At 39.2% G+C, this 18,976-nt stretch overlaps 1 long non-coding RNA gene across 1 annotated transcript in view; it reads right to left on the reverse strand.

The window, feature by feature from the left end:
- Positions 1-577: 577 nt before the first annotated feature.
- Positions 578-18,976, reverse strand: part of LOC104855323 — a 28,786-nt gene continuing 10,387 nt past the window's right edge. Inside the window, exons 2-3 of the long non-coding RNA XR_778372.2 lie at positions 10,129-10,178; positions 578-674 (exon numbers count right to left, since the gene is read on the reverse strand). This is a non-coding gene — a long non-coding RNA (uncharacterized LOC104855323). The remainder of the gene's footprint in view (positions 675-10,128; positions 10,179-18,976) is intronic.

Raw genomic sequence — 18,976 nt, forward strand, 5'->3', positions numbered from 1 at the left:
ACTGCCATAGCACTGAAGAACTCCCCAGCTCTCTGTCCAGAAACATTGTGATTTTACACTTCCATTCTCAAGCTATCCACGCCACCCAGCATGGGACCCACTGTTTGTGCCTCTGCTCACGCACTTCCTCTTTTCTAAAATGTTGGTGCTGAAGCAGCAGCTAGGCACAGTGGTCAGCAGGTGCTATGGGGGTGAGAGGATCCCCATGCAGTAGCTTTGGGCATGTTCATTGACGTTTATCCAATTTAGTTTTTTTCATCTGCAGAATGAAAGTATTAAACTAACATGATGCAGTACAAGGGGTGGCATAGCAAGTGTATGTGAAGCCTGGTATTAAGACAATGGGGCTGGTGCCCCTGTGATGTGTGCTAGCACGGCCTTCTTTGTCTCATAAAGTGCCTGTTTAGTAGTAACCACCTCATTCAAAGTCATCTTTTTGACTTATTAATTGTATCTTAGCTTTCAGAGTGGAACTGAGATACTTCATTCCTGATATTTTCTTCTATGAATGTGGGGCTCTTAGCATTGAAATCCTTTGACCTCCATCTTTTCCTGGTGGAAAGGGGAGAGTGTGAAATTACCTCTTTGATGAGCTTCCCCTTTTCTCCTGGGGTGTTTCACACAATGGTCTCTGCTCCACCGAGTCCTTGCCCCATAACTCATTGGCTCAGAATCTGTACAGAAAGAGGTTCAACAACCATTTGTGTTGATGTATTATGGGCTATTCTCAGAAGATCTATTAGTCTGCAATTTTTCTTTTGCTCTCAGACCATGCTTTAATGTTGCCAAAAATTTAAAACACTAATTAAACACATGAATTGCATATGTTCGGTATTTTAGTAGATAATAGCTACCATACTAATATGAAAATTTCAGATTTGGTATTGAGATGTCTGAGTAAAGCGTTATAGGCATTTATGCTGATTTTGAAAAAAAAAATGAAAAAAATGTGATGGCACAGTAGGGTTTTCATTTATTGTGTGGATTTTTTTCTTTAGGCTATGACCTCAATTTTGGAATGAAAGTAATACAATATTCATTGTAGTGTGATCGAACTTCTGGATTACCAATAAGATGAAGACATCTCTCCCACAAATAGCAGCACTCAGTTTGTTTTTTAAATAATTGCAGGCAAACATATAGCAAAGACTCTGTGTGTTACCACCTGTCAGAGACCATCACCATTGCCAGAGCTCCGGGCCACTGCTTCCACTGCATTAGCCACCACCGCTGCCATTCATCGTACCTTTGTTTTGCTGGATTTTGAATTTCATCTACTCGCAATCATACAGTGTGCACCTTTTAGGCTACTCTCCAGAAACTACCACCATAGTTTCTTAACCCTACAAACAGTGTTATGATGGATATGGAGCCAATTCTTGAAAAGGAGGGAGGGAGGCAGGGAAGAAGGAAGGAAGAGTGGGTGAGAGGATAAAGGAGAGAGTGTGTGGGGGGTACCATTTGTCTCTATCTACTTTGAAAGAGATGCACCCTATGAAAATTTGGGGGAGACTATAGAGAAATATTAGCCAGTCCGTGGCTACCTTCGACCTTATTTACAGGTAAAGCAAATGAGAGCTGAACAAAAATCTTGCTGAGCTGACTTGTTTTGGCTGTGCAGTGAGGGTGTGGATGCACGGTTCTGTTTCCTGTGAATTTGAAGAGGACCCCAGGGCATTGGGCTGGCTGGATTTTACAGGCCTGCCTTTAAGTCTCCTTTGCCTTGGTGTTATGGTTTTGTACTACAGTCATTTGCCCCAAGTCTGAAACAAATCTCTGTTGAGACACATTTCCTTCCAGGTTTTCATCATGGGAAGAGATAATGGATGAAAGATAACATCTTGGCTGTTTTATTACAAATCCTCTTTGGAACACTGACATTTATTATGGAACATTTATTTTTAAGTGGAAGGGTCTGTGTTTGTCATAGCTATATTTGCATTACAGAGACTAGCTTTATGAAGGAGGTGGTCACCTCTGTGCCCCCTTAAATCATTTAAACCTCTCTTCCAAGGACACACCCTGCCCATTCTCTTCCAGGGTCTGGTAATTCTCTCTCTCTCTCTCACAACCCCCCCCCATCCCTCCCTCCATCTCACCCTGGTCTTTTCCTTCCTTTTTTTCTTTATTCAGTACTAGGGATTGAGTCCTGGGCCTCTGTACTGAGATACATCCTCAGCCATTTTTATTGTTTGTTTTTAAATTAGGGTCTTACTAAGTCACCAGGTTGCCCAGGCTGGACTCAAACTTGCGATTTTCCTGGATCAGTCTTCCGGAATGCTGGGATTAAAGGTGTGCACTACACCCAGCTAGGCTTTGATGGTTTTTCATGATACCATTCAGAGTGGAGGGGGAAGTTAGGCAATTTTCTAAAGCTGCTGGGTGAGAAAAGAAATTTGAATCTAGCTATCTGACCTTGAGTCTGAATAATCTATACTTCATTACATGGGTGAAGCTTAGTGATCAAACCCATCCTTTTAATTTTTCAATTGAAGAAATGAAAATTATGTAACCTTTCCAAGGCCCAATGCCTTTCTATTTCATTACTTTGTCTTTTGACTTTTTAATCTCTAGAATAACTAACACAACTCCTCTCTGAGGTTGTATCACTGTTTCAGAGTAAATTGTTTCAGTTCTGTATCCACCATGCAGTACCAATCATCACAAAGTCTAAAGCTGGGACTTGGAGGCTGGACAGAATGGGAGAATGATGGTCTTGTATTGTGTATTTATACATGTGCATCCTATTTATTTCACTTAAGAGTATGCATCAGTGTGCATCCATTTAACTATAAATGTCTCTAGCTTCTTGTTCTTTATGGCTGAGTAGTACTCCATTTTGTAGAAAAACCACATCTTCTTTATCCAGTCTCCAAATGATGGGCATTTGAGCTGTTTCCAAGTATTACAAACTGTGCTGCTATAAACATGGGGGCACATATATAGCTATGGCATTATTCTTTTAATTCTTTTGGGAAGATAGCCAGTAGAGGGATAGTGGGTCAAATGGGACCTCTAATCCTAGTTCTTTGAGGTATCTCCATATTGATTTCCACATTGGTTGCACCAGTCTGCACTCCCACCAACAATAGAGAAGGGTTCCTTTCTTTCTACACCCACACCAGCATTTGTTATTGGTTAGATTTCTTGATAGTAGCCATTCTTTCTGGGGTGATGTGGAATCTCAGTATTGTTTTCATCTTCACCTCTTGAATGCCCAGTGATGTTCAACATTTTTTCATATGTTTATTTGCTGCATTTCCTTCTTTGAGACGTGTCTGTTCATTTCAGATGCCCATTTTGGAATCAGATCTTTATAATTTGGAGGGGTCTAATTTTTTTTAGTTCTTCATATATTCTAGATGGTAGACCTTAAAGGACAGTTTTATTTTGACTCATGTTTTAAATCCATAGTCTTCTGGCATCCAAGGCAGAACAGCATGGCAGAGGGACATAGCAGAGGAAAAGCTGCTTATGACATTGCATCCAGAAAGCAGAGAGAGTGAAGAGAAAAACAGGAAAGGGAAAACATTCTTCCAGGTCTCACTTCCTATGATCCAGATCTTCAGACCAGACCCCACATTCTAACAGCAAGTCAGCTACAAGCCTCAGTGATTCAATCACCTTCCAAAATCCCTGCCTGTGAGGGCACAAGACACTTGGGGAACATCTAGATGTACACCAGAACTGAGGTCTTAAGAATGCAGAGAGCTGGTGGTCTCTGCAGGTTTGTAGAGTGCCCAGGATGGACTTATTAAGAAGACAGTATTTTTTTTTTTTTTTTGTACCAGAGATCGAACTCAGGTCCTTGCACTTGTGAGGCAGGCTGTAGAACCACGGAGCCAAATCCCTGGCCCCAGAAGATAGTATTTGAATAAAGACTTGCAGGTGATGAGCCATTCAGATGTTTGAGAAAAAGCAGCCCACAGAGTGGATGAGTCAAGGCAAACGTCTTCTTGTGGGGTCATGCCTGGAATGTTTGAAGACAGCACAAGGCCAGTGAAGGAGGAGAAGAGCCATAAAAGGTGAAGTCATAGAAGTAACCAGGGGTCAAATCATGTACTAACCTGTTGATCATTGTTGTATTCTTGGCTTTGCATGTGATGGAGGCCACTGCAGGCCTTTAAGCAGGAGGAAAATATGAAATAACTAATGTTTTAGCCAATATTTTGGTTTTACTATTGAAAACAGACCACAGATGAAAGAAAGAGAAAGGAGACTACAAGGGAATTCCAGTAAAAGGAAATATGATGGTGGCTGGGAACAGTGGAGGAAAAAAGACAGCACGATCAGTGAAGGAGGAGAAGAGCCATAAAAGGCGAAGTCATAGAAGTAACCAGGGGGTCAAATCATGTACCAACCTGTTGGTCATTGTTGTATTCTTGGCTTTGCATGTGATGGAGGCCACTGCAGGCCTTTAAGCAGGAGGAAGATATGAAATAACTAATGTTTTAGCCAATATTTTGGTTTTACTATTGAAAACAGACCACAGATGAAAGAAAGAGAAAGGAGACTACAAGGGAATTCCAGTAAAAGGAAATATGATGGTGGCTGGGAACAGTGGAGGAAAACGGTCATAGTTTGAATGTAGAATGGATGTGGGATATAAGTAGAAGTCAAGACTTTTAGGATGAGCAACTTGAAGAATGGAGTTGCCAACAAGTGAGAGAAGTCTTGAAAGCTGGATGTTAGGCACGAAGAGGTGTCTATATAGAGGGTATTTAAAGCTACAAGGGTAAAAGTTTTATAAAAGTAGTAGAGGTACGTAGAGAAAAGGGTCATGGTCTATGCCTGGAGCATTCCAACATTAAGAGGAAAAGAGGAAGAGGCAGAAAGGGAGACAGAAAATGTAGCAGAAAGATGGAGGGTGGGGATATATGGTGTTTCTGAAAGCAAAATGAAGAAAGTGTATAAAGGAGAAGGGAACGCCATCAAGTTCTGCTGTTGGACTGAACAATATGAGGACTGAGAACTATAGAGGGTATTTAAAGCTACAAGGGTAAAAGTTTTATAAAAGTAGTAGAGGTACATAGAGAAAAGGGTCATGGTCTATGCCTGGAGCATTCCAACATTAAGAGGAAAAGAGGAAGAGGCAGAAAGGGAGACAGAAAATGTAGCAGAAAGATGGAGGGTGGGGATATATGGTGTTTCTGAAAGCAAAATGAAGAAAGTGTATAAAGGAGAAGGGAACGCCATCAAGTTCTGCTGTTGGACTGAACAATATGAGGACTGAGAATTGGAAATTGGATTTGGTATTGAGATGGTACACGATGACATTGATAACAGTAGTTTTGATGTAGCGATAAGGGGGAAACCTCATTGGAATGAGTTTAGGATGGAATATGAAAAAGAATGAGAGGAATCAGTGAGTATAAAGAACAAGTAATATTTTTTATGAAAGAATGCAAAAGGTGGGTAGGAGAAGTACAGTCAAGAGAAGAATCTTTTAAGAAGGAAGAAATAGCAGCATATTAATCCACTGAAGGAGCTGTTGGTGTGGGGAACAGAGTGACTGATGATGTGACAGTGAGTGAGGTCCCCTATTAGGGCAGAGACACTAATATCAGATGGGGCACAGCTGGTCCCAGCATGGGAAGGCGGAAGGTCTGTGTACAGAGCTGAGTAGAGGATCTACAGGGCTGCTCTTTGAACTGTTTTGTTTTGTTAGAGAAGAGAAGGAGCATGAAGGAAAGGTGACGTGGGAAAGATGGAGGCTAAGAAGAGAAGTGTGAAGTAGACTTCTGGGAGAGTAGGCACAGGAACCAGGGAGCTGTAATACAGTTGGCAGGCAGCAATCAAGGGCTGTTTGAAGTTCCTGTAGGTTCTTCTCCGGGGACATTCAACTGCACCACTGATGTTCATAAAAGGTAGATAAGAGAATCTTGGTTTTATCTGGGAACTTTAAAAATACAACAATTAAAATGTTTTGAAGATGAACATACTTTCCATCTTCTTTGTTTGTTTCTTGCTTTTCCCCCTTTCTTTTTCTTTTTCTTTCCTTGCATTTTTCTTCCTTCCCCCATCCCCCTCCCAAAGGTGTTTATATCTTCCAGGTATATAATAATCACAGCTGAAACTGGTTTAAAGCAATTCACATTTCTTCAATAAACTTTATTTTGCATTCTTACTAAGTGCTAAGAGCTCTTCTATGTGTATGTGGTATGTACTACTGAAGATGCAGAAGAAAAAAAAGGAAGGAAAGGAAAAAGAAAACTAGAAGTTCACACAGGCATGGCAAAGATGAAATACATCCATAATAGTTGCAATATAAGGTGAACAATTGGTAAGCATCAATTTGAAAATAATGCATTGTGAAGTTTAGAGAAGAAAAAGCTTATTTCTAGCTGAAAATGGGAGACCTGGGAAGAAGTGACAAATTGAGTTTTCCAAGGACTGCCACGACACTGCCTCCACCCCACATTCTCTGATCACCCACTGATACCCACTGTGAGTTGTGTGGATTGCTCTCCTCTTGAAACTAAATGAGCTTGTAAGCCTACATGGTGCTCTGTGAAAATGTCACTGATAACTTCTGAGGCTAGGTCAGCAAAAGAGACTCGTGTCTCTCACTGTTTGCTGGAACATCATGCAAACAGCCCTCAGCTTACATATAAGTCCGATTTCCTTGAGGCAGTTAGGCTGTAAGGATGACTAGGGCAGGTGGAGGGGCTGCTGGTAGGTGCTCTGGTAGCCAGCCCCAGGTGAGTTCCTAACTGATGGCCAGGATCAGCAGCATACATGAAGAGGAAGGCATCTGCACACTATGTTAACCCCCAGATGCAGAGTGACTTCAGCTGTTAGGACTTCCAAGGTGAGTGTCCAGAAATCAGGAAACAGAGTCAAACCATCTCTTCTACACAATGAATTCCTGACCCATGGAACCCACGCACACAATCAAATGGTTGTTTTATATCTCTGAGTTTTGGAGTGGTTTGCCAGATAACAATAGTAATCAGAACAGAAGGTTCCTTGAAAGAGGGAACATTAGATCTAAGTTAATGTTTAAAGAAAATGCAGGGTAATTTTATTTTTGTTTGGGTAGGAAACTCTTTGAATTTCTTTTTCTCATTTCTGGCTGTTGAACACTCATTGCAGAAATATTGATAGATTTGTATCTGATTCCAGAACACTTACGAAGGTTTTTGATTGCAGCTTTTGTGATTTGATCGTGTGACAGCTAATACCAACTATAATTTAGTAGCCTAGGTCTTGATTCATACAAAAAGTTGACTACCTCATTAACAGTGTTGCCAGTACATAGCTTATAAAGCTAATAGCAATATGCACACAGTCACATAAACACCTTATACCTAGTTTGAGTGTGTGTGTATGATTTGTGCAGTTTCTTTTTAGCACTAATTTTTATTGTCATGACACAAACGTTTTCAGTTTTTAAAGAATCATTTAGACTTTTGACTTACAAAAGGTAAATGGGTGAACATTATGTATGTTGTCCAAATGCTTATTATTTGCCTGGCTGGATCTTCCTGACTTTTCTTGTGCAGCTGATTGATAGATAATCACCTGGCTTGATTTCCACTTCCCTCTGGCTGTATAAGCCTGTCGGTTTTGCAGCACCGCTCTTACTGTCAAAGTGTTTTGTTTACAAGTTGCTGGGACTGATATTAGCCAGCTGCAGAACACAGAAAGAACAGCTAGATGCCATCGATACAGTTTATTGCAAGGACAATAGAAAAGTTTACAGAATCAATGGGGTGGCTGAAGGAATGGGTCTGGAAAGGGGGAAAATACAGGAAACAGAAAATGTCTCTTCCAACTACTTCCGTGGAGGTGAATAAGCTCCCCTTTCTTGGGCTCTGTATCATTTTGCTCAGTGCTTTATTTCCCTAAAATGTGACTGAGCCCAGGGAGGAGGGAGTCTTGGTGAAGCTTGCTTCAGGCCTATGTCCACCGGGAGGGATTTCCTAAAGTAAATATGGAACTCTTTGCCATCAGAAGGGAAAGGAGAGTTATGTGACCCAAACAGCAGCTGTGCACTCCACCATTCGTTCCTGGAATCATCTACGTGGTCAACAGCAGATTGGACCTTATAGGTGTTTAGGACATTCAGGCAGTTCAAATGTGTCTGTGTGATTACAATCTACCTTTATTTTTGGTTGATGATAGAGCCTCACTATAGTCTAGGCTGGCCTTGAACTCACTACATAGCCTAAGCTAGCTTTGAATTTGTGGCAATCCTCCTGCCTTAGCCTCCCAAGTGCTGGGATTACAGGTTTGCACCAACGTGCCTGGAAATTATACCATATTTTAAAAGTTATCTTCATGCTAGGCCCAGCAGCACTTTCCTGTATTTCCAGCTACTTAGAAGGCTGACGCAGGAGAACAGCAAATTCAAGGCCAGCCTGGGAAATTTAGAACTCTATCTTGAAATTTTAAGAAGTTTAAAAGGGCTGGAGTTGTAGCTCAGTGGTAAAGCACTTGCCTAGTATGCACATTCCTCAGTAACACACACACACACACACACACACATTCAGAGAGTCATCTTCATGCTCTCATTTGGAAGAGTTTTATTTTTTTTAAGCAGATTCATATTCATTAGATCCTTCTTTACTTAAAAACTTGATGAAGTGGATAGAATCAGAATTAAACGCCCTCTTTTAGGTGAAAACTGGAGGTGCCAGCTCTTTTAAACAAGGTGACTCAGGTCACCTTGATGGCTTAAAAGTTCAATCAAGGACCCAGCTGATTTTGATTTTCATTAACTCGTTCTTCTCTTTTCATGTCAGAGTCCATACATATAGTTATGACACCTCCTGCCCCAATGTGCAAAATGTAAATATTTATTAGGAAGCTGCATGACAGAAAGAAAGGAGTCTTGGGAAGAAAGAAATGATCTTAGGAGTCTTTTTCTTAAGATTCAAGTCTTGGTTTTATTCCCACCACATTGGATCGTCACAATTATAATCATTACTTACCTGTACCCTACTTGCTGATTTGCTGCCAGAGCTGATAAAATGATATAATAGTAAAATAGCTAAATGTAATGGCAAAATAGCGTTATAAAGTGTTGTGCAACTATAAAGTATTATTATTTTTACTTATTCATGTTCTAAATTATTTTTACATGTGTAGATATTCAGTGACATTAACCATGACTGTTGCACCATACACTAATCAGGCATATGGACAATATAATACCAGGTACTTCCCTATTCTTCATCAGTGTGGATGGAATCAGTGCATTGAGCACTTCACAGGAGAACTGCATTTTCTTCTGTTTGTGTTCTTGCTACCTGTTAAATGTGTAGTAGTAAAAATTATTCATTTTCCACAGAATAATTAAGCCAAGGACACTGTGTCTCATCTTTGATGAAATGCAGATTTCACATTAAAATCATATCCTACATTTAAAGGTTGAATAGAATAGCGTCTAAAAAATATTCCAGCTGGTTGAATTTGGGCTGCTGGAAAAAAAAAAAAAAAAAGCTTAATGTAAGATTATTCTTGGTACAGAAACATTTTCACTTGGCTGTGAATTGGATACATTTGAAAATAATTTTAAGCTCTTGCTGTCAGAATTGTGTGTGACCAGGGAGATCATCAAACAAATGTCAATGGCCCTGCTGGACTCAGTAACCCTGCTTCCCTCACTCTAACAATTTATTTCAGTAGAAATAGGTGAAGGTGATCTTTTGCTTAGGGAAAAGGATCTTCTGCTTCCACGTAGACTCAGTGATTGGTCACGTTACGCTGATGTTGTTGTAAATGTTGGCCTCTTCAAGCATGGCTCACTCCAGTTCCTAAAATGGACACTTGTCTTGATTATTTAAAACTATTCCCATTATGGCTGGCACTGTACTCAGTGAAAGAGAGCCTGCTTAATGTGCATGAAGTCCTGGGTTCGATCCCCAGCCCCAAAGACAGAAAAGCAAAAACCTTCACCCTTATCTTCTTAGTCCTAGGAATCTGAAATACCATGTGGCAGGGATAGCCATTTCAGAAGACATGCCAATTAATTTGTCTCTTGCATTCTTAAGCATGTAATTATAACAGTAGATGACATTTAACCAACCTAGGCTATGTACCAGGTACTGATGACCACCTACATATTTGTTTTTACTTCATGCTATGAGTACAAAATTTATTGGGGAAGATAAAATGACTCACCTAGCCACGAAATGTCCAGCCATTCAGCACATAAACTTGACCATCACTGCCTGGGGGGAAAAAAGAAGAGAACATTGTGACTCTTTCCTTAAAATGTAGAGACTTTGACTTCCTTGCTGCTTTATCAAAGAACGTACTCTCAACTCTCAACCGAGAGGAGAGATGGTTCTATTCTGTTGCGTTGCAGCCTCACAGAGTGAATGAAGAGTAAAAGTCACACCAGTCCCCATAAGACCTCACACCTGGCGTGCTCCTATAGACTTAGGAGAGGAAAAGCAATCCTACAGCACAGCGGTGCTCATTCTCACCCCACTCTGCTCCCCCAAGACAGAGTTGGAGGCGTCTGTGCACCGGGGAGAGATTGGCTTCCAGCCACCTGCAATGGCTGCCATGCTGTCAGTGTTGGGGACCTTGTGGAAAAGGCCCTAATGATGAGGTTGCCTTCCTTGCTGTGAGTCCTCAGCTGCAGGCATGGCTCTGTTGACAGCAGAGTGACTGAGTTATAATAACAGCTATCTTTCACCTTGCTGAGGTGTCATTAGTATAAAATGACATCATGGATGTAGAAGTCCTTTGAAAAGTATAAAAAACAAGTCAAAACAACCAAAGAACAAAGAACACTGTGATTATGGTGATTCTAGAGCTCCCCACCCAGGAGAGTCAGAGCTGTCAATGACAGGACACATTTTCTCTGGAAGGCCCCAGGGTTTCACCAAGACTTTGGAAGATTTGTCTAAAAGTAACCACTCTCTTAGAGAATGAGAAGAATGAAAAATGAGCAATGAGCTCCTACCTGGGCCCAAGCAATACCCCACAATTTTTGCTTGTATTCACACATACACCTTTATGCAAGACATGCACATAAAAATGTGTAAATATTGATGGGAGTCTCTGGAAGAGCTCTGCAAGTTTCCCAGATTTCTTCTATTTCTTATGGTACTGAGGGTTAAACTGAGTCCTGTGCCTGCTAAGCAAGTGCCCCACCAGTGAGATACACCTTGATCCCTTTGTACTTTTGAGATTTATGAAGTTGCCCAGATTGGTGGCAAACATGTGATCCTCCTGCCTCAGCCTTCCAAAGATTACAGAATTCTTATGCTTGTGCAAGTTCTTACCATGTCTGTTCTTGGGTCCTGTTTCTCACAAGCAGATTCTTTGCTGCAGAAAACAGACAGCCCAGAGAAATTCAGCCTCTCTCTGATTCCAACAATCAACATCATCAGGAATGTACCAGCACATTTTGCTGGAATAGAAGAGGGTGCAGTGGACACGCAGGTAGGTGGGACCGAGTCTAAACAAATTCATCTGACCCGTGCTGAATGTGTCTTCTGACCACCCCTTTGCTGGGGAGACTGAGGGCTTTTCAACAAAGACCTGTTCTCGCTTCCCTTCCTCACTTTCGTCTTCACACAACCCACACACAAGCCCCTATTTGAAGCCAAATAAGAGTGTGCTTTCCCTGTCCCAAGCAGAGCAAATCTTAACAGCCCAAAGCCCTGGGTGCTGGGTGGGGCCCCTCCTGTTTCACGTGAATCTGGAGAATAGTCTCTACCTTCTTCCAAATGGGACATGTATTTACCCAGATTTTGAAGCCCATCACAAATAACACAGGTAACAATGATATTCAGTACTTTTGAAACATAACTTTAAGCCTCTTGAATCTTTAGGTTCAACCCAATAGATTTAATGATCTAGCTGAGTTCTCACATTCCATGCTGCTCTGTTATTTTACTGAAAGGAAAGGAGATTTATTGCTGTCAGTAACAAAAATGATGATCTGTCCAAAAATAATGTTAGGAGAACACCCACTACTCCTGACTCTTCTCAGATTAGCCCATCTCTGTGAGCCAGGAAGTCACTTAGTGCATTCTTTAAAAAGTCTTACTGTCCAGGGTAAGGAAGACACTTTCTTTCTCTTCCAGTCTGCTAACCCATCACTCCTTTTTTCCATTTGTAGGTTTGAGGAGTAACTTAAAAGGCATGAGTCATGCTCTGAAAATCAAACGCACACCATGCAGAGCATATAAAATGAACTGTGAAGAGTAACAACTAGAGACACAATGTGGCCTTTATGGAACATGACAACATCCCTGGGGACCCAGGTTTCTGAGTGTGGCTGCCCTAAGGAGAGTAATGATAGGGCTCGGCTTTGCCAGAGAGAGTATCCTAAAAGACGTTTGAAGCACAATGCAGGGCGTCTTTAATCAGGCTTGGACCAGTGAGCCAGCAGTGCCCTGTCTGTTGGTTGTTTATGTGGTGAGTGGGTTGAGATCAGAACTTTGCCATTTGTGTTACAAACATTTATGGTGTGTGTATGTATTTTCTTTTCCAAGCAAATATGTGCAAAATGTCAGTGATAGAGACACTTACTTTGTCTTTCCTGAAAGAGTAACTCTGAAGCATATCTTTCCCTAGAATCACCTCCCTTAGATGAGGCCTGAGTTTTCAGGACTGCAAGTTACCTACATCAGTCTAGGCTTGGGATCTCCTGGGCTGTCCTGTTTGCCTGGAGGTGTTGTTTTGGGCTGTGGATTCTAGCTTCTGGAAATCACCTGGGGCAGTACCCAACCATAAACAAATACAGGAATTTCTACTTGGTAAGCCTTTAATTTGCCAATGTAGTTATTATGCTAATTCTGATAGATGTCCATTCAGTCACAGAGTGTTAGGGTTTAGTCTTTGATCTCCTCTTCCAAAGTTAATTGTAAAACTTTTGTGTGAGTACCTGTATTCCTGGATGACAAAATGATACCATCAGACAATTCTTATTGTCATGGATAATTGCCATGGTGCCGGGAAATAGGATGGAAGCTAGAAGCGTAAAGAAAGTTAACATTATGGTGAACATTATGCTTTAGAAAGCATTGCAATGTAATAGCATAATGATTTCAATTCCAAAATTATACTGACTTAATGAAATAAGCACCATCCACAGCTCAAAACATATGTTTACAGAGGCAGATTGAATATAAGATATTTCTGTTGCAGAGTAGTGATTTTTTGTGTCCAAAATGTCATTATCTTCAAAAGATATATTGCGCTTTGAGGCCTGAAAGTACTGATAGTTTTCTTTAATGCTCCTTTTGTTTAGCACTCATTGTTTTATCTTGGAAGATACTTTGGTATTTCCACACACAGGCATTGTAATAAGCTTTGTGTTTCAGTAGGCGGGGGTTGCCAAGACTGATAGACTGGGGAAGGATGAGCAGACTTCTTATTCTGTCTGTCATGGGTGATGACTGGGTTCATAAAAGGCTTAAGATATAATGACAGGGAGAATTCATAACTCAATGCATTCAAGTCAATGTCATGTTCTGCATTTAATTAAAGCCAGCCCCCTTCCCTCTTTTTCATTTGCTAAATAACATACTTGCCCTTAATTTCTGGAGTGTGGGAGAGGGTCCCTGCCAAAAGAGAGTGGGAAAGCTGCTTGGAATCAGGTAAAACTAAAGGAAAGGGTTGAACTAGCTGCCTCAGACTGAAACAGAGCTCTTTAGTTTGGTCCCCATGATCACACTGTTGAGGTCAGAGAAAAGCAAGTGTGCCAGTTTAGTTTAATTGTCCATTTGATTGGCTTGGGAGCCACAGAGGGGATTAGGAAGCCACACTTCTGGGTGTGTGTGGGTGGGCCATGGAGACATGACCTTGGGGTCTATATCTGGTTCCTGGATGCTTCCTGTTCCCTGCTCTGGTTCCCAGCTATTGTGAAGTGGGCCATGTTCTCTACCACACCTGTCTGCCATGATGTTTCAGCCTTGGAGCCTGACTACCAAGGACTGAAAGCATGAACTGAATAAACTGTTTTCCTCCTTTAAGTTGTAGGTGTCAGGCATTTGGTTTCAGCAATGGGAAAGCTGACTAATACACAGGCAGTTACAAAGTTGCTAATTTTGCAAGTAACACAACCCAAATTATAAGTATCTGCTAAAGCTGGGGTATAGGATTTCCAATACCTCCCTTCCTAATATTTTACCTCTCTGATGTAATTTGAAACGTACGGTTCTTTCTCCCATAGGACTAGGAACTTATCTTTGATTGGGTTGTCAATATTATGATCACCTTGTCATGGATCGATTTCCTGCTTATATGTAATCCTCATCTTGAGTTTATAGCCCTCTATAAGGCCTTGTTTTTCAAGCACTATAGGTTATTGTTTAAACTACACCTGTACTTCCCATGTTTCTTTGAGGGCAGGCTTGGAAAACTGTGATTGAATACTATATAAACACTGAGCAGTTCCAGTTTAGTCTTGTTCCATCCACAGAGCTCAACTCCTCTATTTCCTTTCATCTTCATGTACCCCAACACTGGGATTCAAGCTTTCAGTGGCCACTTTCCTTTATGAAATTGTTCACGCCTTTTGATTTAAACAAACAAACAAGAAAGCAAAAAACTCTTTTTTTTTTTTTGGTAAAGAGTGCATTTAAATTTGAAGAGAGAGATTAGAACAGGCATATATAAACCTTGGCTAAATAGCTAATAAGTAATGCAGCCCCAAAATATCATCAACTTTTAAGAATATTACATTGTTTTTCCTGATTCAATTGTGCAGTCCACAGCCTGAACAGATGTCATGGAAATGCTAGGTTTAGGGGCCCACAATAAATTGTAATTCTGCCTCTTGCACCCTCTTGCACAGTCTCTTGAATGGAAAACCTGGTGTATCAGACATCATATGCTCTTGTACGACAGGCATAGTAAAATGTACTGATATTAATTTGCTTCATCAAAACTACGTGTGTGCCTATGAACACAAGCATCTATTGTTATTAAGCAGACATATAAAGTTTCTTCTAAAATTGTTAAATTTGGGTTTGTATTGTTTCATTTTAATGCTACAGTTAAAGAATTTTTGTTATTTACATACATTCACCATAGTATATATTTTAGTTGAGGTGCAAGACAGTTTCTCTTCATTCAGTGCAGCCCAGATAAGGCAGAAGAAAGGGCACCCGTAGATTAAAACAATCAGGTGTTTAAAAAATCTTATCACAAGTAAGGGTAATAAGAAACTGAATAACAAACTATTTCCAGTATGAGGATACATTTTGTTTTTGGTTTTTTTTGATACCGGGGATAAAACTTAGGGCCTTGTACTTGCAAGGCAGGTGGCAGCACCACTGAGCTAAATCCCCAGTCCTACTTACAGTTTGAATGAACAAAATTTATCAGATTTTTCTTAGACATCAGCCTTTTCAGAATTTCAAATGCCTAATAAGTGAAAAATTTTATTCATTTTCTATCATGAATATATATTATAATATATATTATAATTATATATTATATTATATACATTATAATACCTATTCAGTAGCTAATTGCAATTATTCAGCCTAAAGAAAAAAAAAGTTTATTTTAAAAATTTCTTACTATGTGTGCAAAGTTGCCAGTCCAGATGGGGACCATTATGGGATGCTATATTTCAAAGGCAAATGTTTTTTAAACTTACTGGGGGAAAAAAAATTTCTATTAAGGAAATAAGAGCTGCTGAAGGAAAGACATGTGTTATCTATTTCTTCAATTAGTGGCAAATTCCTGGTACTAATCCTAAAGAACTGCAGGGGTTCTAATTGAAATATTCTAATAACTCCTTTTTCTAATCCATTCAGTGCTGTTGTAAAATGAGAGAAAGAGACCTATGATGAAATTCTGGGCAAAAACCATTTCTGACTTTGTAGTTATGAGAACAGGGTTGGACTATTTTGCTTAATGCATCATTTATTAAAAGTTTTTCTCAGTAGGACAGCAAGCAATTATTTGGAGCAGCTGGGTCCAAGAAGGACTGATCACATGTTATTACACACAGAGGAATTATGGATCATGGGAAGATGAACAATGTAATTATGTTCATGGAGTGTCACTTATTAATTTTAAAGGTGAGATTTGTAATAATTTCATAATGGCTATAAAAATCAAAGGAAATGTCTGGATTTGTAAGGGTCTCTGAGGTTTAAAACTGGCACATGGATTCAATTTAGTTAAAATGTAGACTTTAACAGTCTTCAATGTTTCAAGGAGGATGAAATTTTAAACATTAGGAAAACAAAAATCTAAAGTTAATCTAATTTTTTTGTTTCTTACTCTTCCAATTATTACAAACTCACTCCCTTCTTGCCTTAGTGTAAAGAAGGGCTCCTAACAGGATTGCCCACAATTGTCTTGTATTTCTTGTGAATAATTACATGGAAGTGAAAAGATGATGTAATCACAGCAATCAACACCTTGGCTGGTTCTACTATGGCAATTTGAGACATCAAATTGAAACATCACCTTTGAAAAGCCTTAGAACCCTCAAATATCAAGGATTCCTTTGCTATTAGCGCACCCTGGCCCTTAACTGCTCGGAAGAGTTTCTCTCTACTACACTTTCATTGCCTCTTCTCTTCATTCCATTTTTGGTTTAACATTATTTCTAATCAGGAACCAAAAGCACACTTTAAAAAAACAGGTAACTTTTATCAGGTAAGTGTGTAGTATTTACAGCAAGCAATTAAAATTCACTTTACCAATTCTTTAAAAACCCCAAGAACTTAACAAACACATGGAAATTGATTAACACTCCTGAACAACCAATGGGTCGGTGTGGAAATTAAAGAAGAAATTAGACAGTTTTTACAATTTAATGATAATGCCAGTACAACATACAGGAATTTATGGGATACAATGAGAGCAGTTCTACATAGGAAATTCATAGCAGTGAATGCCAACACTAGGAAAACAAAGCAAGCTCAAATAACCTAATGGTGAATCTTAAGACCCTAGAAAAAAAAAGAGCAAGAAAAACCCAAAGCTCATACAAGGGAGGAAATAATAAACATCAGAGAAGAAATCAATATAATGGAGACCAACAGAATGATACAAAATAAAAATCAATGAATCAATGAGTTGGTTTTTTGAAAGAATAAATAAAATTGATAAATCCTTAGTCAAGCTTATCAAAAAAGGAAAGAAAAGGCTCAAATTTATGCAATTAGTAATGAAAGCAATGAAGTCACAACAGATCCAGGAGAAATCCATAGGATCATCGATACCTATTTTGAGAAACAGTACTGTCATAAAATGGAAAACATGAAGAAATGGACAGATTTCTATATACATATTAATTACCAAAGTTGAATGAAGAATATATGAAAATTCTAAACACCCCAATTACAATCAGTGAAACTGAAAATGTAATTAAAACTTTACCAACAAAGAAAAGCCCAGGTCCTCTTGGATTCAATGCTGAATTCTATAAGGCATTTAGAGAAGAACTATTACTACTACTCTTTAAACTTCTGAATGAAATTGAAAGGGAAGCAATACTTTCAAATTCATTCCTGGAAGCAAATGTTACTTTGATTCCAAAACCAAGGAAAGACCAAACCCAAAAAGAGAATTACAGGCCAATCTCCCTAATGAACACTCATGTAAAAATCCTCAATAAGATACTGGCAAACAGAATACAGAGGGTAATGAAGAAGATCATATACCCTGACAAAATTGGATTTATCCCAGGGATGCAAGGATGGTTCAACATACATAAATCAATAAATATAATACACTATATTAGCAGAGTCAAGGACAAAAACCATATGATCATCTCAATAAATCACAAAAAGGGCTCAACAAAATTCAACACCGATTCATGATAAAAGCTCTACAGAAAATTGTAATAGATGGTCTTTATCTCAATTTGATAAGGGCTATCTATGAAAAACCAACAGCCAACATCATAATAAATGGTCAAAAACTGAAAACCTTCATGCTAAAATCAGGAACAAGACAAGGATGTCCACTTTCACCGCTCATGTAGAATACAGTTTTGGAAACATCAGCCTCAGCAATTACACAAGATAAAGAAATAAAAGCATTAAAGATAGGAAAGGAAGAAGTGAAACTGTCATTATTTGCTGACAATATGACACTCTACGTACAAGACCCAAAAAACTCCACCAAAAGACTTCTAGATTTAATTGACAGATTCAGTAGAGTAGCTGGATACAAGGTAAACTTTCAAAAATCAATAGCCTTCTTGGACACAAATAACAGACTTACTAAAAATGAAATTAGGGAAACAATCCCTTTGAGAATAGCATCCAAAAAAAAAAAAAGAAGAAATATCTAGGAATCAATCTAACAAAGGAAACAAAAGACCTCTACACTGAGAACTGCAACACTGAAAAAAGAGATTGAAGAGAATATAAGATAATGGAAAGATATCCTTTGCTCTTGGATAGGAAGAATCAATACAGTAAAAATGGCCATACTTCCAAAATTGTTAGACAGATTCAATGCAATCTCTATTGAAATCCCAACAGTATATTTCACAGAACTAGAGAAAACACTCCCAAAATTGATTTGGAATCAGAGAAGAGACTGGGAAGAGCAAAAGTCATTCTAGGCAACAGAGACATGGCAGTGGGTATCACATTCCCCAATTTAAAACTATACTACAAAACCACTGTGATAAAAACACATGGTATTGAATTTTATCAAATGCTTTTTCTGCATCTATTGAAAGGATCATATGGTTTTTGTCGTTGACTTTGTTAATATAATGTATTACATTCACTGACTTTCGTATGTTGAACCACCCTTGCATCTCTGGAATAAATCCGACTTGGTCAGGATGGATGATCTTCTTAATAATCCTCTGTATTCTGTTTGCCAGTATCTTATTAAGGATTTTTGCATCTATATTCATTAAGGAGATTGGTCTGTAGTTCTCCTTTTTGGTTGTATCTTTCTCTGGTTTGGGAATCAGAGTGATACTTGCTTCCAGGAATGAATTTGGAAGTATAGCTTCTCTTTCAATTTCATTGAAAAGTTTGAAGAGTAATGGTAGTAGTTCTTCTCTAAATGTCTT

This window comes from Fukomys damarensis, unplaced genomic scaffold (assembly GCF_012274545.1).
Source record: "Fukomys damarensis isolate Sample0158 unplaced genomic scaffold, DMR_v1.0_HiC HiC_scaffold_9, whole genome shotgun sequence".
Lineage (NCBI taxonomy): Eukaryota > Metazoa > Chordata > Mammalia > Rodentia > Bathyergidae > Fukomys > Fukomys damarensis.